We start from the raw sequence: 24,213 nt of genomic DNA on the forward strand, positions 1-24,213 counted from the left end.
CAGCGCCGAGCTGGGCCACCCAGCCCTGTCGGCAGCCCCGAGCCCTCATGGCCAGAACCAAGCCAGTAAACCCCGCCCTGCCGCGATTCTGTTACTAATTGGCAACTTTGTTGCACGCGGGTCCTCGCTGCGAACACAGAGCGGCTTATACTTGGGTGCGGCTTATTTATGGACAAAAACCGAAATATTTGCCAACACCCGGCGGTGCGGCTTATACTCAGTGTGGCTTGTATTCGTGAATTTACCGTAATTTCGGGTTTTACATGTTTTCAAATATTTTCTAGGCATTCCTTATAAACAAAATTGAAGCCGCTATATGGATGTGAGACTGCTAAAAACAATGGGAAAAACTATTTGGAATAACTACAGTAATTAATTATACCCTTTTCTGAAGCAGCTCTTGAATAGCCAATGAAACATGGTTAGGAAGTCATGAGAAATATCAGATGACCTGTAAAACTTGCAGGTGTAAATACTGTGACATTTAAAAAATTCAATCACTCTTTTCCTCAGTGCCATTCCCATAATGAATTTATAAAGGCAAGTTCAAATTCTCTACAATTTTCTTCCAATATCAGCTGGCTATTGGATTCTACTGTATTTCATTCATAGACATCTTTGCAAATATTGTAGTGTTTGTCATAATCTTTTTTTTTACTGTAAATTTAAAATTGAGTTTAAACCTAAAAGAAATATTTTGTTTCCTTTGTATTCGTAATGAAGAAAACAGGAGTTTCTCCAATATATAGGATCCTGTTGTATAAGATCAAGAAGTTAAAAAAATCATAAGACCTCCCAAATATAATCAGTATTTAATTTCACTAGTAAATGACTGTTTTGATCAATGTTCAAAATATTTCTAGAGGAAAATTCATGAACCTCTAAGGTCTGATTGCTTTCTGGACATCCCTTTCTGATGCAGAAAAAGGCACCATAGTTAAGCATTTGATACAGATAAATGTCTACATTATCTTCTTGCAGTGTCAATCTCTTCATGCCAAATTTAAGAGGCAGGATGTCTCTGTTTCAGTGATGTTTAAATCCTTATAAGGGGCATCTGAGCCTTACCTGGATTTACCTTCATGGAAAGCAATTCTTGGATTATATGCAAATGCAACTTGCTTAATGCTATGAAGAGGAGGAAACTTTGGAAAGTAACCACATGATTTACAGTGATGTTTGCATGGTTTTAATAACCTGTAACTACATGTCACAAATACAATTAATAAGTACGTTGGAAGAGGTAGAACAGGAAATGAAGGCAAGGGTTTGATTAAACTTCCAGGGAAATTTTGAGGGAAATGTTTCAGGATTTTATTTAAAGCTTTTATTTCAGTTATGTAAAATCTAAAAACTATCATAATTAATGAAGCTACTTGAATTAAGCTCATGTATCCTAAGAAGTTATGAAAGAGTCAGAAATGCCGAATAAATTATCACTCTTGTCCATCTAGCTCATACTTATTTTCTTTGTGCATATGTTTGGGAGTTTTAAGACACTCTTAGTATGCTTGCCTTCTCCTTTCATAGAACGTTTAGAAAGCATCAAGGAAGCCAAAGAGAGATCATCCACTGTAACACTGATACTTCACTTCCAAAAAATCTATATCCCCTTGCCATTCAGATGTAAATGAAGAAAATGAGTTTGATTTGGTTGCTGAAACATTCTGCCTAGAACACTGAAGAAATCTTCTTTTGGTCATTTACATTTAGTGTGAACAAACTATGACTAGAGTGGAATCCACAAAAGTTATGAAATCAGATCTGCATATTTCTTTTTGAAAATACTGAGTATTGTGATTTCATATACTAAAAGTTCAGGAATATACACCCACATACACAGACACAAAATGCCTTGGTCAATATCACTTTTAGCTAGAAAGTAGTTTTATGCAACCTTGGTGAATGTGTGTTAAACTCCATACTATTAGTGCTGTACAAACCCCACTGGATTATATAACGTCAAGCTTGACATTAGAAAGCACATCAATCAATTTTCATGCCTGAATCTCAAAAAGGAAGTGACACTTCTGATATATTCTTTTATATTTTGTTAATAAAGAGAAATCTTATTAGTGGGAGATTCAAGATGGTATAAACAAGTTTTTGAGCTCAATATACCATATGCTATAGCTGCCAATTATGTTCTTGTTGACATTTTCTGCATGTGGGAATATTATCATCTCAAATTCATTATGCTTCTGTTCACATGGACTGTGTTAATTGGCATGTGACACTTTGGAAATCTGTTCCCAGGCAATATTCATAAATAGTTCTGTTTCATATGAGCAATGTATTCAGGGGGCCCGATACTTAAAAGAATGTAACAATATAGTTTTTCATTCTCCACTGTTTTATTTAAAAAATAAATTACTTTTGTTTTATTTTTTCTTAAACTGTGATTTATTCCACCTTGCTGTGATATGTCATGTTTAATGATTTATTGTCCAAATGTGAGAGGGCTTTATATATCACATAATTTTACTGTGCTCTTTGTAATTAATATGTGCAAATTAACCTAATAATCCAAAATATCTTATTCCATTGAGCATTTTCAACAGAAAGCATAAAGTAGTAAAGGACTAGAGAAGATGTGTAAGCTGTGTTCCACAGAATAGGTGAGATTTTCATATATTTCAAAAGTGACATCTTAATTACAGCACTACAAGTGCAAACTGAAGAAAATGGGTGGGATATATCTGAAGATCCTAGGATGTAAACAATAATAGCTCTGTCACCAGAAAAGACAGTAAGAGCTTTGTCATCAGCTCCCTCTAGAGAAGAACTGAGTGAAGAGTTCAGGATGCATCTTATCTAAATATGACATCAAAATGAGGCTTCTGGGTCAGAATATTATCATGTTAGAATGGTTACATTGTTAATGCACATTGATAGATGTCTCTGAAGAATGGCTCAGATCTCAGGTGGGTTGTCAGGCAGCACTGTGTTTTGTCTATGACTATTTTGGAAGTCAAAACCCACTCCACTTTATTTTTAGTTCTAATGCTAGGATTTAATATGAGGATTTTTCATTCTCATAGTTCCTAATAATACCATCTGGGCAGTATTTGCATGTTTTTATGGTCAAAAAGAGAAATAACAACACACCTGGTATCTCTTATTGACATTTGTTACTACATCTATTAACATATCTGCTTTTTGGCTGCTGTTTCTCTGTTGCTAGCATGATGATTTCCATTTTGCACTTAGGGGGAAACTGGTATTTGGTTTCTCTTCCTTGTTCTCTGCAAGTTCCTGCTTCATCTTATGCTCACAAGCATTATTTTTACCTTCTGTAATATATGAATATAAGTAGCTGAAACAGAAAGAAACATTGCTATATGCCAAATACCGACTCTTGCTGTTACCAGGCAAGCATCTCAGTTCCGGCTAATAAGTTAGAATCTCTGTTAGAAATATGAATTAATCAGACTTTTGCTTGAGGAAACTATACATTTAGTCAGTTTTAAGTACATTTACATCTGTGATAGACAGGATGGACGTATATTCTCACAAGGAAGAACAAGTATTTCCAGAGAACCTGGTAACAGTCTCTTCATCTCTGTCTCTTTACAGCCAATTAATAACATTTGGCTTGCATTGTCCACAGACTGTATACTAATCATTTGATATCTGGACATCTGGAAAACCTTGTACAATGTTAATGGTGTACTTCAAGTTGCATATTTACATCTGCAACAACACAAATTACCCTGCAGAAGGCCATAGCCACATATGAGGAAGGACAATATGTAGCACTCACTGATGCACAGCCAAAGCAACAGACTGTGAAGAGTGTTGGAACAGAAATTGTAGTGAGAATCTATTACTATTTTATATGCATTTATTTAACATTTAAATGGTGCATATAGTTTTTTTTTTCCCTGTTATGTCTATGACTAGGAGTTGAAGCATGCAGTAGCTCAGTGAACACAAGCCTGCAGCAGCCCCATGTCCTGGGATGCTCTTATTAATGGCTAATGAGGCTGAGCACACAGCCCTAGCAGACACATGTGACCATGCACTCACAACACATGTACACGTCTGGCCACACTGATCAACACAGATGGAGCACACAACATTAAGACAAATGCAAACAGCAGTAATGGTCTGGTCTTGTTCACTTCATGGGATGCTCAAGATGAACGTCCATTAATGGAAAATAGGTGTACATGTATAATATGGATCTGTCCTGCAGCTGCTCTTATACACTTAGTTTATCCAGTAACTAATCTCTGCATTCTCTGGACTCCAATTGACTAATGCCAGGATGGACACATGCAAATGGATCTTCCAGTTGACTGCTACTTAGCTCATTACCTAGTGCTAGTCTCTCCAGTAGCCAGAAACTTTGGCTGACTTTGGTACCTGGCTCCCAGGACTGTTATTTTACTTGCCAGATAGGCCACCTTGATACCCCTGGCATCTGCCCACACAGTATGGATGCAGTCCAGTTTCTCTACACCTGCTATTACACAGGTACAAGGGACCCTGTGCCCCATAGTCCCAAGTAACAGTCTAGTTTCTATATCTCCCCAAAAAATGTGTACGCAGAATAGATACTACCCATTCCTATCTTCACTTCCAGAATACTCTTCCCATTATAAGCTGCAGAACAATGGACAGTGTCTTCCCTTAATTTTTGAGATGCCATGGGGAACACCCTTACTACAGTAATTTCACGAATACAAGCAGCACCATTTTGACTAAGATTTGGCTCCCAAACCGGAAATGCGACTAATACTCAGGAGCAGCTAATATGTGAATAATTTTCTGACATTTACAACCTCAGAAGTGCCAGGCAGAGTGCCGAGCTGAGCAACTGCAAAGCTGGCATTGCGCAGTTGTTACAAATTGCTACTCTGTTGCACCGCGGGTGGAGCCTGGATCCCAGCAGGCAGCACGGGGGGCGGGGAGAGAGGTGGGAGAGCTCCCTCCTTCCCTCCTCTGCCGCAGACCAGGGGAGAGACGGGGGGGCCCCGGCGCCATTGCTGTGGCCCGGGGAGGAGGCGGGGTGCTCCGTCCCAGCCCGCCGCGGCAGGAGCAGGCAGGCTCCATCCTGGCCTGCCGCTGCCGCGGCAGGAGCGGGGAAACTCCGTCCCCGCCCACTGCCACTGCCATAGGAGCGGGGGAAGCTCCGTCCCAGCCTGCCACCGCGGGGCAGCACCGGGCCGGGGTGGCCGAGCCCAGTGGCAGTGGTGGCCGGCCCCGAGCGGCAGCGCCGAGCGGCAGGGCCGAGTGGCAACGCCGGGCTGGGCCACCTGGCCCCGTCGGCAGACCCGAGCGGGCCGAGCCTGCACAGCCTTAGCTCAGCCAGTAAACCCCGCCCTGCCGCGGTTCTGTTACTAATTGGCAACTTTGTTGCACGTGGGTCCTCGCTGCGAACGACAGAGCGGCTTACACTCGGGTGCGGCTTATTTATGGACAAAAACCAAAATGTTTGCCAACACCCAGAGATGCGGCTTATACTCAGTGTGGCATGTATTCGTGAATTTACTGTAACTTCTGGTGCAGAGTTTTCCCTGCTTTGGGGCCTGAGGGTGCCTTGAAACAGCTCTGGCAGCTCAGAGAGGGAATTCATGTTTCTGACTGGAGTATTAGGGCGCTCATGTCTGTAGTGGGCTCCTTTTAGGGTATGTGGAGACAAGTCATTATTCACACAACTTAATGAAACATGACTGTGAAACCTTTTACTGTACAGACACACATGCAGTAAAAATAACCCTCCTCTCAATATAGAAGACAAACAGAAGAAAATATAGGTCCAGAAGTCATTCACGTCAAATTAATATTTCCACTAATATTCCTCAAAGTGTTATGGCTAAGTTAATTATTCCATTCTGGATCCTTTCCAAGAAAGGAGGCACATTAACTCTTCTTGTTTGCAGAAAAGACATCACAAGTGCCAATTTTTCTCAACATCCACAGATCATAATCAGGATTAATTAAATAACTAACAGTTAAGAGCATGAAAAAACATTTTCAGCGTGGTTTATTTTAAAAATTCCATCTGTAGTCATGACTGTTAAAGAGAGATGTGGTCAGGATATGAAAGATTTGATTTGATCAAATCTCAAAATTGAAGTGTTTGTAGTGGTAAGACTTCATCTGCCACAGATATTAACATAAATATGAAAAACAAGAGAGACTTTTAAAATATAATTTTTTTAAAACTTCCTATTCCATGCAAATATAATATCATTTTTCTACAGACATGAAAAACCAAGACAGTGCAAATATTGTCTAGGTAAAATCACCATTTCTGTAGCTAATTTAACTTTTCTGTTTCATATTCTTTGTACTATATATTTTGAAACTAATTTTCCTTTTCTATATTTTCCTTTTGTTTCAAAAACAAAGGAGTTACAACTGGTTCTCTAAATCACCAGTTAGTGGAAGTTAATGATACAGTCACCATGAGAAATTTGTGCTCTTCAATATTAAAATAGCTTTATGTGAGAGTTCTTCCGCTCCATCTATATGCAGCATGCTGTACATCATGCACACACATGTACACACATACACACACACACACACAAATTGCTCTCTTCCTTTCTTTCCTATTTTCACCATTGTCCTCATCTAAACTAGTTCCACCCATTTCGATTTGTACAAAACCTTACTCTGCTTGTATCATGTAAAAGTCTTTTAGTCTTTTATGCTTTGTAGACCAAAAGAATTCTTATTCTCTGACTTATGGGTATATGTTCTTTGTAACATTAGGAGGCAAGTCATTGAGTAAAAAGACTTCATCATTAATTTTAAGTGAAATGAGAATTACTGAATTCTACCTTCAGCCATCTGCAAGCTACATACTTTTCCAAGCTGAAGAACCTGTGTCCTCAGTATAACTAATGATAACTAGCCAATCAAGCAGGAGTTTCACTTTATTTTAAAATAAAATGTCTCAGACAGGAGAAAAGGCAAACCAAAACAGCAATTTATCATATTCCACTGACTATAAAAACATTCTACAGATTGACATTAAACAATCCTTTTTTGTAATTTATTGAGACAGATATACCTTAGCATACTTTGCAATTTAAGGTATTTGATAGTTTTATGGAAGCAATTTTTGGGTCTTTCAAAATAGATAATTGTGACACTGAACTGCACTTTGATTATATAGCAAGGTATGTACTGCCACCATTTTGACTAAAGTCATGATACATGTATTTGCTGGAAAAGGGAATTATTTGTTTTCTTCTTGTTGCAGATAAATTGATGTTCTAAATGAAATGTTCAATGAACACCATTCTTGCCTGCCATAAGGCCTGCAAGCACATTATAAGAAATTTCAGGAACTGATGAAAATATAGGATGTGCTAACAGAACTGACATTCAACATATTCCTAAGTTGCTTAGAAAAGGCAAAATTAATGAGGTGACAGACTTTGACATGTATGCAAGGTACTATAGGATAGTGATAGTGGAAAAAACAATTTGAAAAGATGCAGGATCATCTCGTAATGGGAAGTAAGTTGGCAGATAAAATGATTCATATATAAACAAGCAACCCCAAAAATCTGTATAAATGATACCCTTTAAATTATTTATTATTTTATTTATATTAATTATTATTTTCCAGAAAAGAGGTCTTAGAATTTCTAAGAGACGTAATTGAAAATATTAACTCGGTGATAAAAATAACAGGAAAAAAAACCGAACAAATTAAATGAAAGAGAGAACTACCTTAAAAAATGTAACAAATTTAAATAAATCAAATGGAATACTGTAACTCAATAATATAAAGCATTATTGCAGACTGTTATGGTTGCCCTTGAATTCAAAAAGTAACTAGAAAATTTTAGGAAATACAAGTTTGCTGAAATATATTAAACATTAAAATTACAATTTATGAGTAAAAAAAAAATCCAAAACCTCCAAATTACTACAAATGGAAATAACGAAAAATCCAAAATACAACACTACTATGCACACATGGTGTACATGCAATCTTCCTTTAGTATTACTGGCTACCATCAGATTCAAGTATATCAAGGTAAACAGACTTTTTGTACTACATGGTATTTTCATTTTATATTTTAATCACACACTGTCTTTTGACTTTTATCATACCAGAAAAGTGATCACAGCTAAATACAAATAACACAGACATTATTACATATTAATTTATATGTGATAATGTAGGTTGATTGTTTTTTCTCCTTCTTATCACCAATGCAACAAGTTATCAAAGAGATTTTGAATTACATTTAGTGTGGGCAGAATTAGATCTACATTCCATTAAAGTGAGATACTTAAGCCCTTATTTTTTATGAGATCAACACTAGGATAGTCATTCCTGGTGGTAAGTCATGTAGGTAGGCTAGTCATGTCAGTGGGACTTTAAAATAATAATGTATTTTTTTAAGCTACATTCAGTAGATAGAAAGATTATTTGAAGATCCTGACAATAGCAATGAAGGAATAACTGTGAAGAATTAACGTCTTTATATTAGTAATCAAATGCAGGAAAAGTATGGAAGAAAATGTGCACTCCACAGAAAATGATGAAAACTTGAAGCATTTAGAAAGAAACATTAGGAAGATCAGACTTTATGTATGCAGAATGCAAATTTAACTATTTTTTGGTAACATTTGGAAATGCTAGAAAATATTATTCTGGGATATGATAGATATGAACATGGAACTAAATTGAAAAATTTTGTTTCACTCTCCAGAGTTTTAGTCAAGAAAAATAAAGCAGTGTAAAGATCTCTTGAGGATGTGCCGCATATCAGCTCTAATCAATTCAAAAACATCTGATGTGTTTTTAGGTGACATTTCAGTTTTGATCAAGTACATGCACATACAGTATTTGTTTCTGTCACAGTCAGATGCTCAAGTGTTGAGAGAGATTTAGTATTTATAATCAAGAAGACATAAGGGTTAGAGGTAGGTAGCTTTGACCATTACCTGTCTTATAAATGAAACCAGTCAATATTTATGTGATTAAATTGTTAATCAACTCAGGATCAAGTAATTTCCCTTTTTGTTCAATGCAATCCATTTTCTTTATCAAAAGAAAACACATGAAAAGGGAATTTAATAAATTGCTTGTTAATTACTCTTGAGCAACAACTTTAAAACTGATTTGTTTTATTCTGTCACATTCATGTTGGTTCCTTTTGTGTGATGAGTCATATTAATTAAGAAAATTGAATTACCAAATATTGATAAACAATAAATATTAAACATGTATTTAAAAATTAATAAGAAATGGTTCTTCATTTAACATGTTTTCAACTGTAAATATGTATTTATCATTAAATTCAAACTTGCCAATACTTATGTATTGCTGAGGGTTAACAAGAAATAATGTGAATTGAGATAATCATAGCAAAATATAATTATTTAATCTTCCAAAAGGATGATGCATCCTTTTGTCTTCATGTTTATTTATAATAACTGGTCAGCAACTGTTTTATTTTTTCCTTAATTAGTACAGAACAAGAACACAATAAAAATGAAAATCCATGTAAAATGTAACTTAAAATGGTTACTGATTCACATCATAAATTCCCAAGAAGTTGAATAAATAATTTGGATTCCAACTTCTAATTGATATAAAAGTATACATATTAAAATCAGCAAACAGATGAGCTATATCGCACCATGTAGCATTTTGTTTTTAGAAGTATCTAATGGTCTGTTTCTGGTAAAGATTTTGCTTTCAAAAATGTGTCTCTTTTATGATATATATTGGAGTTTTTCTGATCAAGTTTGTTCCTGGGGTATTTCTGAGCTGCAATTGTTCAATCTTACAGGGGAACGTTGAGGAATTATTCTCTCTGAATAGTTAGAAAAATAGCTTGGAACTAATGTCATCTAAGTGAGTGGGAAGCCCAAAAATAACAGTGGTTAAAGCATATATATAATCTCTGCTTCACCTAAAGTGAGGACTTTTGAGGCCAAAAGGCCATGCATGTTCCGTGTAATGTTAAATATGTCTTTCACATGATTTAAGTTGCACATGTAGAAATTTAAAGAATCTCTGAATTTTATGGCAGTGCCTACATTTTAAGGTAGATTTTCGTACTAGCCTAAGACCTGTCAAGTGATCCACTGAACTTTTCTGGTATAATCAAGAGCCTTATTTAGAGGCAACAAGCACAGAGGGGGATGGGTTCCATTCAGGTGTCAACACAGGCTTGGGTTTATGCACAAGGACAAACTACACACTCAGCATTCAGATAACCACATGCACCACTGACTGTAAGTGCCTACTTATAGTATTACTACCAGTGACTACTTAGTATCACTAAAATTGATAAAAAATGAGCACTTTTCTAGTGGAATGAGATCTGAGTTCACATCAATGCTCTATTTTAAAAATAGCAGGTTTCCAAGGATGTGGATTACTTTTCTGAACATTAGAAGAATATTATTTATAGTGTATTAACTATATGTAATGTGAGATACTTTTTATATACAATGCACAAGACTGGTCCCAAATTTTCATTCATTCAGGAGCTTTACAAGTTCAGTAGACTATTGATCTGTACGACCAAAATAATAGTCTTAAAATCAACTTTGTTTCATGTTGAGAACAAGGATCAGTGGTTAGATGAAAACAACTGGAGAATTTTATTCTTCTTTTGAAAACTAAAATATGCCTAATTGCTGCTGCTCAGATGGGTATCTTGAATAAACAATATCTAATTTCCTAGAGATCAAATTGTAACTTTACTGAATTCAGTGAAATAACTTAGGTTAAGTTTAGTGCATTAATAGGGAAAAGAGCTGAACATTCATGTCAGATGTTAAATTAGGGACAAATAAAACTGTATGCTTAAAATTGGACTTTACGGGTCACTAGTTCTGTGAACAGTGTTCTTAATCTCTCAGAAATACATACTTAATCTCTGTGTCATGTATTTCTATACTTCTTATTTACATCATAACCTCATAGCCATTGCAAAAACCTGCTAGCCAGTCATTTTAACCATGTAGGGATTTTACACTACAGTTAAATTTGAACTCAAATCCAAAGAATTTATATTAATTTCCAAACATTCACTCAATGAACGTCTGTTTCTAGAGATGAAAATCTTATCCACTGTGCCATGTTCTTCTCCTTCCCAGAAAATACCATATTTTAATAACATATTTAGTGTAATCAATATTGACAGAGACGATGTGCAAACAATTACTTAAAAGGAGAGTGCTATAATTTGAAGGCAGCTTGTGTCTGTAAATTGTTCCATACCCTCTATGTACCATCCAGACGTTCCTCATCTCAAAAAGGTAACAACATGAAGTATGTAATTTACTGGAGTTGAGATGAGTTTTCCAGGTGCTTTCTTCTAAAACTGCTTAATAGCAAGCATTTTCTCTGCCAGTTCAGATGTTCCTCTACGAATCTTTTCTGATTCAACTAAGGCTTTGAAATCTCTTCAAAAGCTCTAAGAGCTTAGAGTCTTTGTTTTGTGGCAATAATATTTCATTTGATACATACTATAACTTATTTTAATGCACTGTCATTTGTTGAAGCTCAGAGAATATTTGTAACTTACTTTTATATTAAGGGTTGCACTGATTTACGAATTTTTCTAAATAGAAATTTAAGACACAATCATTCTGGAATTAATGTTTCTTACTTAAAATTTTGTTATCATATTCTTGCTCGCATTTATAAAATGCACATAATAATCAGGAGTTCTCATTTATAGAAAAGCCAGATGGCTGCCCAGACAGATTCCTATCATTGCTGTTGATACCAATGACAATTTACCTGGTCAATCACTAAGATCTTAATTTATCACACTTCTTCATTAAGATGTCTTCAAGGAGTAACTCAAATATTTATATGTGGGCAATTGCTGAAATTCCTTACTGAACTTCAACTCCAAGTACAGCTACTCTGGAAGAGAAAGGGTATATGAAGCTGGAGGAAATAGGGAACAATATTAAAAGAAAAAATCTTAGTTGCATCTATATCACCACTCTGTTGCTTAAACAGTTCACAAGGGCCACCAAAGTGGATATTATCATGGCTTAGTTTAAAACATGTTGTCCTGGATATCCTTAACCTGCTGATTTCTGGTATTCCTGTGAAGGGCAGAATATTTGTATGTGTTTTGTATCCTTCACAGCAGCAGTTTAAGGACCTTTTCATGTGTCACAACTACTATCTAACAGTAGAACAATTTTCCAATTATTGAAATTGCTATTCAGCCTCAGCGCAAACAAAGACATATGGAAACAGAGGAAAGGATGCATTCTGTTTCAATACACACATCACCTACAAGTTACTTGATTATTATTATGCAAATTGTCTGTATGTAAACAAAAGGGTATAATTAAATAAAATAGAAGGCAAACAAAGAGAAAACAACAATAATAATACTTATAGATTAAGAGATTTATAAAAGAAGAGAATCACTTTATTTGGAAATCCCGCTTCTGAGCAAGCCTACAGAGAGTAAAGCTAAAACCACTACAAGCTTCTTCAGAAGGAAAAAAATATTGTTCAGACTGGTAACAAGAGATGGATATGAATCTCAAGCAGACAAACAGAGAATGTATATTACCAAAGCATAATCTGTTTCTCTTTTCTTTATCTCAACAAATATAAGTAACTAGGATATCTGGAAATTACAAAAATTTGAACAGTTTAAGCCTAAATATGAATAGAATACATATCGTTTTTATTTGCTTCTCTTTGCCCTACATGATGTACTTTTGGGGGATATTGCTTGGGGTTTTTTTTACAGTTCAAACAGATCTTGAACTCAGTTTATTCTTTTGTATTTCAAACAGAATACAATCTATGAAGAGTACTAAACATATTAGTAGCCTGTATGAAGAAAAACCAAAAATAATAGTAATATCTAAGAAACAGTAGGTAATTTTGCAGTGTTGTTGCACCACATAATTCCACCTTCAAAGAGGCACAGGAATATGTTTCCTTGATAAGAAGGCAGATTAAAAGTAAAGCCTTCCTTTGCTACAGGACAGAATATGCAAACGAGTCTTTGAAAAGTATTCCAAACACATTCAAGGTCAGGTGACAGAATATAGTAGTTCCACATCCTTTTAAAAACCCCTCAAAATATTCTTTTGCTTGCATTAAAATGTTAGGTCTCAATAGAAGTTATGGAAAGGATTTTAAATTTACTTCCATTTGAGCTGATAATGCTTTGAGTGGACATTCTGTTCTTTTCCTGAAAGCTCCCTACGTGAAATATTTAGAGTGTGAGGTAAATAGTGCATCTCAGTCGATGCTGCCCTTCAAATAATAAATACTGAAGATGCAGTGTCCACAACATATGAGGCTCTTCTCTTGCTAGTGCAGGACTGGAGCCCTGGATTTAAGCAATTATTAGCTGTCAGAGAATACTAAAAGTGTTTCTTTTCTGTGTTTGGCCTCATTTTCATCCAGAATGGAAACAGCTGACACTCTGAAACCACTGATATGAATATATGTAATGTGTACGTGATGAGTGAGAATAATTAGGAGACTCATATCAAAATTATATTCTTTATCTAAACTAAAAAATCAGGGTAAGTTCTTTATTTACTCTTTTCAGGAACACAGGCTTTCATTTTATCTTATTGAAATATAATTGGTGAACAGAAAAAGCAAAATTAATTAAAAAACCCTCCTAATGTCACTATATCTAAATGAAAATGCTCTTCTCTAAATCATTAAGTAAATTCAATAATGAGAACACTTAAATTGAAATTGTTTGTGGAAGTTATTAGAAAAAAAAACAACGTTTCTTTTTTTCTGATCATGTTTGGATGTTTGTGAGTATTGAGAGAAAAAAATACTCAAATAATCCCTGGTCTTACTTACTAAAATCATTTTCAGAATCAATATACGAAGAAAGAAAAGAAAGAAAATGGAACATAGTATAATCAATAATTTTGTTGAAGATTAAAGTATAAACCTATTACATATTCAAATGAACTAGGATAAAAAGAAGTAATAAAGGCTTTCAATGCCTAGTTACCAATGGGAGAACACCTTTCACTAAAATCTAAGGTTTGACTTCTCCCTCCTGATCTTGACTGAAGTTCAGTGAAACACCTTCTTAAGGTCCTGGTAGCTGACATTAATATCTGAGTTGAATTTTAAATAAGAAAAATAAATCAAGTAATTAGAAATGCTTGTTTTATAATTTTGGACTTTCCACATTTCTCATTTTTTCCTCAGGACAGATGATCTCCCATCATATAGAAACCAATAGCATTGTCATTTTCTCCATTCTAAGATGGTCCTTGATTTGCAGCTGTTACCTAGCTTTTTACTCAAATTGTCTAATTAAGGAGCAGAATCACTCTAAATCCAGAAAAGTTGCTCTTGACATGTTGCTAGATTGTGAGATTGTTGTTTTTGTTCAAGACCTAAGCAAAGGTTGTTTCTGAAAACTTGTTTTCAATACTTCCAGCTTGTCAGCTACTACCCTTTCCTACAAACTTTGTCTCAGCACATAATTGTGATGAGGTATTTTAACTTATAAAGTGATTCCCACAGTAAACAAAATACGGGAAAATGTCAGTATCTTGAAGCATGTGCTCAGAGTAACCACCTTTTGCAAAGAAAGAGCCAAGTAATCCAATTTCTTTCAATTGGACTGCAGAAGAAAGATAAGGAGAGAATGAGTAAACAACCTGTGCAATCAGCATCAAAGAAAGAAGTTAGAGCAGCTCTATTTAACCATCCTTTGCATAAGAGTCTCAGGAAATTTCCCCTGAACATTAGGAAAGATAAAGTAATGATGTCACTAATGGAATGCAGTACTGAACACTTCTGAAATACTCAAAGCATTTTGTACTTTTTGCAGATAGAATGTCTCTTGGCAAAATAATTTTGTTTCTGCATTTTCATTTTAGCAATGATATAAAGACATAATAGAAAAACTTACTTTCTCTTACCTTACTGATGAATAGTGACAAACTGTTAACAGGTAGTCAAAGATATCATTACCTTTCCTTTACCATTGAAGGGCCTAATGCAGAATCTGATAATTCCATAGAAGTCCCTCCTATGGTTCTTCCATTAGAAAACAGTAGGCATTTGTCTTTTCTATAATTTTTAAAAATTTATTTGAAAAATTTTCACACCTTGATAGTATTCTTAGACTTTGTACTTCTGAAAGGCAAAAAAATATTAGTGATTACATTATTCAGTTGCAGAAGTTTCTGAATGGTGAATATTTATCTCATAATTATGAATGTTAAATAACTGAAAGTTTATACACATATTTGTACAAAAAATTTCAAGTTCTCTTTCTGACTGCTTGTATCTGTGAATAAGAGGCGGAAATAATAAATGTGCTTGTCCTATGACTACATACTCTTGTAAATAGTCTTACTCCATCTTTCCTATAAGTTCCCTTCCGGTAGTTGAAGGCTGCAATTAGGTCACCCCAAAGCCTTCTCTTTTCCAGATTGAAAATCCCACTTCTTTCAACCTCTCCTCACTGAGTGAGGTGATTCTACCCCTGTACTCCAATCTGGAGTTCTGCATCCAGCTCTGGGGTCTTAAAAAAACCCCATACAATAGTTTCACATTATTTTTTGAATTATGAAACATGGAATAGGCTGTTGATCTGAATTTTTTTTTTTTCATGACCATGAATTCAAGTCCCCACTAGTAAGATGTTTAACCCAACTCTCTGTCTGTTAAATAGGCAAAGCTTAAACCACCACCAGAGACCAACAGCTTGCATTGAAAGGGACTGCTTATTCTTGCTCCTAACTTTGTCATAGTAAGATTAGTTGACACTGGAAGGCACACTAAATCAGATTTCCCTACTCAGAAACTGCTAGAGCATGATTTTTTGTTGTTGTTGTTGTTAATCTGTTTATCTTTTCTTAGTCTTTTGAATAAGTATTTAGATGTAAGATTAAAGAATTGGTGACTACCGGTTTCATAATTCCTGTCTTCTGAAAGTAAACCTCAGTCAAGGGCTGTGTAATCTGAATAGTGTTTTTTATTTTCCCCTGGCACTGGTACCAGAACAGAGCTGTCTTTCCTGCATTTTCACAAATCTTACTACTGACCTTTGAAGCAAGGAAGTGAAAGAAATTATCAAAGCAGCCTTAATAGCATGTATGATGGAAAAAAAAAGAAAATGGGACTACAAAAAGTAGTAGAGGACAAAAATTAATCAGTAGATTTGATTTGGGTCAAGTTAAACATTCGCAAGCAACTAAGCGATGGAACAAAAATCACTGAAATTGCAGTTCACATTTATTTCTTTTGGAAATATAAATATTTAATTATAGGATCTGAAGCTTTATAAGCCACAGATCTTCCTGTGGCTTAGTGCGCTCTGTATCCTCAAAAATAGGTCTGAGATCCACCCCTCACAGCTGAAGATCATTGCTCAAGAATATGGCAATTAAAAAAGAATAAGTTTAAATTAAGCATATAAGAGGACACAAAGCAACTGAAGCCTAAGCTCCTCCTGTTTCAAAAGGGTAATTATAGCCAGCATTCATTGCATGCAAACAGGATATATTTGCAACACACAGGATTTTTGTCTCCCTTTATTAAATGATACATGGTTGTCAAAAGATGAAAAAAAATATGGTTGTAATGAAGTGTGACCACCACTTTAATTCTGAAATTTTCCAACATCTTCAAGTTTAATGTTGTCTGCATATGCTGTTTCAGTGGACGTTTTTTACATAAATCAATATTTTCAAATGAGATATGTGCATGCCTTTTTAGGAAAACTGTATTCAAACCTAAGGAAAATTCTGGGCTCAAAAGTTTTTCAGCAAAATATCAGTTATTCTAGTAAAAGAATTTATTTTGCGCTTCAAATAATACATTGCATATAACTATGAAGCATTCTGGGTGTGGCAGTAATCAATACGGGTAAGATTTGTGTATTCTGTGCTGTTCTACAATCCTATGATTTGTCCAACTAATTAACATATTTGGCACAAACTGCAAACTTATATTGCCAAATATTTGAGCCCCTGTAATGCAAGCCAAACACTGACTGCCACTGTTTACAAAAAAAAAAAAAAAAAATCACACTTCTTTCTTTAAATCTCTGAGGGCAACACTTATTAGAAAAAAAATTACAGACACAGCAAAGAGTAAATAATTACTACAGGGATGTGAGTGGGCATGGTTTGAACAGTTAAAATATTTAAGATGGAAAGAAATGTCTTCAGTTATTGTCAGTACAGTCTTTAAGTTGGCTTGCAACCTACATAGTAGATTAAATGGGTAAGGCAACATTGAATATAAGAAAATTCTTATCATACAGTGGTTTTGTTTTTTAAAACTGCTTCTGATGTACACATTAATACTGACCTATACAATTTGATTTTGTATTTTGATAAAACTTTGGGCTACCTAAGATGACAAAATCAAACCACTTTTGGGAAAATTGACAAAATTTACCTTCACTCAGTGGAAAGGCCACAGTATTTGAGCAGTTTTGTGAAACTGACATCTGAAAGACTGAAAGGCATAAAAAGAGAAAAATTCTGAACTTTCCCCTTTTGTTAAATAAGTCTGAAAAGCTATGTCAAGATTAAACATCACTAGTAGATTTTGAGATAGTAATTCAGAGACCTTTAAAGACAGCATTTTTTGGTATAATACTGAAAGACAAAATTTTGACAAATTATATAGTAGCATAGGTACATGAATGTCTTTGTAGCTTTATTTGAATCACTTCACTACAGTTCAAAATATTGCAGTTATGGTGAAGGATTACAAAGATATACTACTGAGTATCAGTTGATTATAGTTTCAGTTCGATCAGTTCGATTCCATCAACAGATTTTGACCTAAGGACAAGCTGACAAAAGTAACACTAGCATGAATTCTACTGAAATTTACATGTTGCAGAACATATTAATGTTCTTTCTAACAATATACTTGAGGAGAAAAGAAGTGGATCTTTGTGATAATCTTAAAAAAATAATAAACAAAAAAAACCCCAATAATTAATTTCCCAGTGGGTTTTGTTAAATTTTGTTAAATTTGGTATTGTCTGTAAAAAATACGTTCTTTTTTTTTTTTTTTTTCCCTCCATAATTTGTGACACCTATATCAGGGGGTGTTTTTGCAGTTTTTTTAAGAGTGGGATTATCTGTCCTTCAAATCTTCTTCAGTTACATAATGTGAAAAAGTTTACTGTAATTTTTAGTATTGAAAAACAATATTTTCATTTATCTTTGAGACCAAATATCTTAAAATTTGTGTTATGTCAAATGCAGTTACTAAATCTTTTAACAGAGACATGACCTATCACACGACTCCAATGTATAACACCTGAACAGAAAAATGGATATAATCTTAATTTTGTTAGAATTATAAGTTTGGGGGAAAATGAAGTGCTTGTTAGTAGACCATAGGTGGGGTTATTATTAAAAAAAATTAATGAATATTTCTTTTATCAGGTGACTTTTAAATTTATTGCAAGTAAGTCTTCATAAAAACTTTACTGTAAATAAAATCACAAACTGCAACACTGCTAATTCTTCATATAAAAATTCATGTTTTATTATTCTTGGTGATCTACTTCTCAAAATATTTTTTTCATATTTCAAAACATTTTTAGGGTCAAGGCTTCATAAAAGGTAGCTGGTAAATACATATAGGAAAGCTAAAGTATTCAAGAATGGAAAAACATCTATTTAAAAGTATGAACTCAAATCCTAGAGCAGGGTTTTTTGGTTGCAGGTTTTCTGCTATTTATAGTGCCTTTTATTTTGTTTTTTAATTATTAGAATTTTATTTAACAACCTTTTTTCTTTTTTTCTTTCAATTGTCTGATTTTTTATTTAGAAGCAAAATGTGCAAACTGTATTCATATGAACAGACTTATTGAGACCAAGATGGGGATTAGTGATGCATATAATTATTCATGTACAATTGTAATACGATGGTATTCAATTAGAAAAATCATAGAAATAAGCTATACTCTTACAAGTTTTATAAAATAGCTGTCAGCTTTGTGTACAAGAAACATAGTAAAATAATTAAATTAATGTTATATAATTTCTCAAACAGTATGTAGCACATTAAAGACCAGTAGCTCTGAAGTTTAGATTACTGCTTACAATGTCTTTTAATGTCATTAAATTGTTTATCTTTCAGAACTAATTTTTTGTGTTGTTTTTTGATCTACCTTTTGAGATACTTTGTCGCAAAAAAAAATGTACAAAATTCTTTCTTTACAGAAAAAACAAAAAAAGAGAAATAAATCTGCTGTTTCCTTGTCTTGCTTTAGAACTTAGGATTGACTAGTTTTTTAAAAATTCTTATGTCATGGATTCACAGAATCACAGAATCATTTAGGTTGGAAAAAGCCTCATAAGGTCAGAGTCCAACCATTATCCCTGCGCTTCCAAGTCCACCAATAAACTATGTCACTAAATGTCACGGCTGTACGCCTTTTAGGTACATCTAGGCAGGATGACTCAACCAGTTCTCTGAGCAATCTCTTTCAATGTTTAAAAATCCTTTCAGTGAAGAATTTTTTCCTAATATCCTAAATACTATGCAGATAGAAAAACTGCAGGTGTGTTTTTTTTAGCAACGGAGTACTCTGAGGATGGTGATCAGCCACAGCTCAGCTCCAGACCCACAGGAAGCAACCAGGCCCCTGAGTTTGACCATGAGGACAGAACTTACCAATTACCATCATGGACAAAACAGATTGAACTTATGGAACATTAATTTAATTTGTTGTAAGTTAAAACTAGAGGAATATTTAATTAAGGAAGTTTTATTTATAAATTTTTTTAAAATTCTATATTCTACTGTTGAAATGAAAGAGCAAATCCAAAAATTCCTTTTTCTTTCTAAAATATCCAACAATAATATGAAGAGGATAAAGAAGTGTTGCTCAGACTTATATATATTTAGAAATGTTCACTAAAGCTGTACATTGTGTATGAACTCATATCACATGTAAATCTACACTGAAACTTTTTTGCTGTATCTCAAATATAATCAAGTTCATCAGTATATTTTCAGAAAATAAAACACAGGAAGTTCATTAATATTGATAGTCTAATGAGTAATGTGCAGAGCATTTGAAATATATATGAGTCCTTCTTGGTGAATTTCTTACCTTAGAGTTGGTATATTCTCATGACAGCAAGAGAGCCACTGTTGCCATTTTTAGTCTTCTAAGGAGGTACTTGCCAGTGCCAGAGGAAGATTTGACATGAGGATCTGTGAAGTTATTGGTAACTGGGAAATAAATGTATAATAAACAGGCTACCACTGTCCCTTAACGAGTGACCTTCTCATCCTGCCACAGTCTGCTAAATCTGAATTTTAATCAGTGGGCAGTCCAAAATCTACATCCAGGAGGTAGATTTCTTGGAAGGCAACATTCTTCCTTGCCTTTGAGGTCTCCTTTGAGTCCTGTTATGAATGTAATGTAACCACATACTGATAGGATCTGGGTATTCACAAAGGTGACATGTTCTCACTGGCTGGCTCTTAAAAATGTTTATGGAGCTTGCACAAAATAAACCAAACTTACCCACTAGTGCTGCAGGAACCATGCTAACTGTTTGCAGTCATCCTGCTCTCTCAGACACAAATGCCACAGAGTGTGTCATCATCATGCTCACATTTAACCTTTTTCTCAGCTTCATTCATGAGTTAGGTTGACAGAGCTATACTCCTTGGAGTCCCAAATCTGGTCCAACTGAGACCAATGCAAGCCAATATCTCTGCACAACACTCACATTCTTTAAAAACTTCAGAGCCAAATCCATTGAAAATCACTGATATTGACATTGATCAAGAGTCATGCAGCCCTTTGAAAAATCAACCTTCTTTAAGTTTGCAAATATGAAAAATAATTTATCTGATTGGTTTCTCTCTTTAGAATGATTCTTTTTCTTACCAAATATAAGCTTATTTGCTTAAATGCTGTAATCAAAAACTGTGATTTAAAGTAATTTTAACATGTTATTGCTATTAATATTATCCAAGTTTCACAACAGTTTTTTATTTGAAAGGAACTTAGCTGACATTTATCTGACACATGAAATGAAATAGAATTTACATACACAGAAATATATTTAAATTATTAAGTAAGAACAAAATAAAAATGCAATATTTTTTTTTTAATTTACCTATGTGGTTAGTCACTAAAGAAAAAGTCTTACATATGTGCATCAAGTCTCTTTGAAAATTGATATTTGTACTACTTTGGTTAAGCTGTAAATCTGTTAATACATAGATAATAAGATATAAATTTATGAATGCTACTAGTTTACATTAAAGTTGTGGAACACACTGTTGGAAGTTTCAGATTCTGAGCACTGAGTAAGAGTTTGGAATACAGTGTCAATGAATAATGCAGTCTACTTCTTATCAGCAGCATTGAATCTCCTTTTTCCTTTATATCCTGCTACAGTAAATTTTATTAAACAAACCATAGTGGATAATGAGGCAAAATCCAAAGTTTATGTTAAAATATGATCAGTTTAAGGTGCCTCTAGGCCAAACCCACTCATTTTTGAGAGAGTGGAGAAAATAACTCTTTCAAAATCAACAGTTAAGGCTCAGGAAAGATTATTAGTACTTTTTTTCCAATAACTTCTCTAAGACCTGAAATTAAATCCTGCCTTTCCTCAAGGTACAATGGCAACTAAGATGTGATAATATGATTTTTATTTTTTTTTTGGTAGTGATTAAAGAATAACTGATTGGTCGTTTGCAAAGTACTACAGCTTAAAAAAATATATATCTTTGAGATAAGTCTCTGTTTTTCTGGAAAATAGGTTACATTTACTTTATTGTAGGAAACTTGATAGAATCTTTTTTTCAGAAGATAAGAGATGGGGAAATACTTCTCAGTTTAGGCACAACTACATGTTCTAATGGACATTAAAAAAAAATATTGAAAGCTGCGTGAGGTCTTCATTTTTGATAGCAGGTCTATGAAAGACTACAATTCTGATATTAAAGTAAGTGCAGTTCTTATAAAGCTGATATTTCCGATATTTTATTTAAATATTGGTCAGTTAATGAACCATTGCAACCAAAGTTTTAGTCACAGAAGAATGTCTCAACTCAACAACTAAATTCAAACTATAGCTCCACACAGCCACGGCTATGTTGTCAACTATTCCTGAAAGCTCCTGAGATAAATAGATGTCATTTGATTTTTCCAAAACTTTCTATCCTGATATGCTTCAAGGACTTCAGTTTTTACAACATTAGACAGCCCATGGTCTTGTTTATATTTAAAATTTCCCATCAAACACAAGTTAGATAATAGCTTTAAATAATAGCTCAGTAAGTCAGGAAAATAATAATTTAGCTAAATTGAAGATTGCTCAAACCAAAGATTAATTTTCTCTAGTGTCCAAAGAGATCCAAGCCCTTATCTATCATCTGAGCATGACAGTGTCCTACCTCCCAACACACTGTAGACAGCAGTTAAACATAATTTTTAGAAACTCGGTGTCTTTAGAAACATTGTAGTAAGTAGAATAAGAAATTTTAAAGACAGTAGTGTTTTGGAGTTTCAGCAAGATGTGTTCTGGGAACCACCTTTGTGTTTTGGGCATCTCAAAATTTCTGAGTAAAAAGTAATTAAGTATTACTTTAAACCATTAACTATAATTAGTCAAATAAAAGTAATTAAAACACACCCTGAGGTGTCATATTTATCAATGGACAGGTTTTTTTGATATGTCAGTGGTACTTTTCTTTCAGTCCCATGCTCATTTCCAGGCAGGGCTACTTTAGCATGTATTATACTAATTATGTATTTAACACAGGGAAATAATTTTTTTCTCTGATGCCAAATGCTGAAATGTTGTGATGCTCAGGGCATTGATACCAATCACTTGTTTTTTTATTATTTGAAAGGACATCAAGAAGCCAGCAAGAAGATGACATTCTGCTGCACAAGAATGTCAATTAAGTATGAAAAGGATAGGATTTTAATTTATATCTGTAGTAGCAGATTCTTGCATATGCAGTTGAAGTCCTTATCTAGATTATTTAGATTCGGGAAATTCACTTTTCTTTATCTTTTATTGATATCACCAACAAGCTTGGGCAAATCCATGCTGTTTAAAGGGATAATATGATCTCTGTCTTGACTTACACTTTTTGTAATAAAACAGTTTTTAATTCAATGGGAAATAATGAAGATTTTTAATATAATGTAAACAGTCTTTTCAGGGAGTTTTGAATAGTATCCAAACTAACCTAAGACAAAGCTCTCTACATATAAATATTAAACATAGAGTCACTAGAGGCATTAACAGAGGGAAACTTAAAAGCTCTGACTTCTCCGTCTAAAATGCACCATTGAAAACGAGCTCAGTGAAATACAGATTTAAAAAGTTTTATTTATTCTGGGATTTTTTTTTTTTTAGATCTATTGTACATATTAATTATAAATTAGAGACACAGATCTGAACTGAAGTATATAAATGTTTAAGAAGTTACAAATAATTGAAAAAGCAGGAAGTCCTTTAGGGCTCCATCTTTCTTTAAAAGGAATCTGTTTCTCATTTTGTTTTGGAAAGCTGAATTCTTGGACTCGCAGGAAAGTTCTTTATATTGCAGGCATGTGACTTCTCTTCAGAGCTGACTGACAAGATCAAATCTAATCTACATGGGTTGTTATTATCAGAAATATTTTAATTATAGCTCTATACTTGATTTACTTGATTTAGAGAATTTATTTAAAGTAATATTGAAAAATAAAATCTCATCTATCAAGCATTCGCTGGCTTTATTATAAATAAACTAATTTCCTTTTCACTCAGGTATAGATCAAACAGATGGTTGAATCTAATGTTTTTCTGTTACAGTTTCCTCCCCAAAGTGATTTATGAATTCACTTTTTCTCTTTACTTGTTCATCTGACCAGAAGCAGATGCACATACTTGAACATATTCATGTTTGTGTGAGAAATCAAGTTACCTAATAGAGAAAGTAGAAATTACTTAAATATAAAAAGCATCTGTTTGCCGGTTCAAGCTAGTACAAAGATCCTCCTCCTACAGCAATTTTATGCATACATTAGAAATTTCTACACCCTTGTGAATTAAAATTATTCAGGTTATGTATGAGGAAGGTTGTCTGTTTTGGCAGAGTCATAGAAAGTTAATTTAAGATAAAACAAAAATTCAAAATTCTACCTTAATATATAAATACAAGGGTGATTTATCTATCTTAAATATAAATATAACTAGATATAAATTTTTAATAAAAATTTGTAATTTTAAAAATTTTAT

Source organism: Catharus ustulatus, chromosome 3 (genome assembly GCF_009819885.2).
Source record: "Catharus ustulatus isolate bCatUst1 chromosome 3, bCatUst1.pri.v2, whole genome shotgun sequence".
NCBI lineage: Eukaryota > Metazoa > Chordata > Aves > Passeriformes > Turdidae > Catharus > Catharus ustulatus.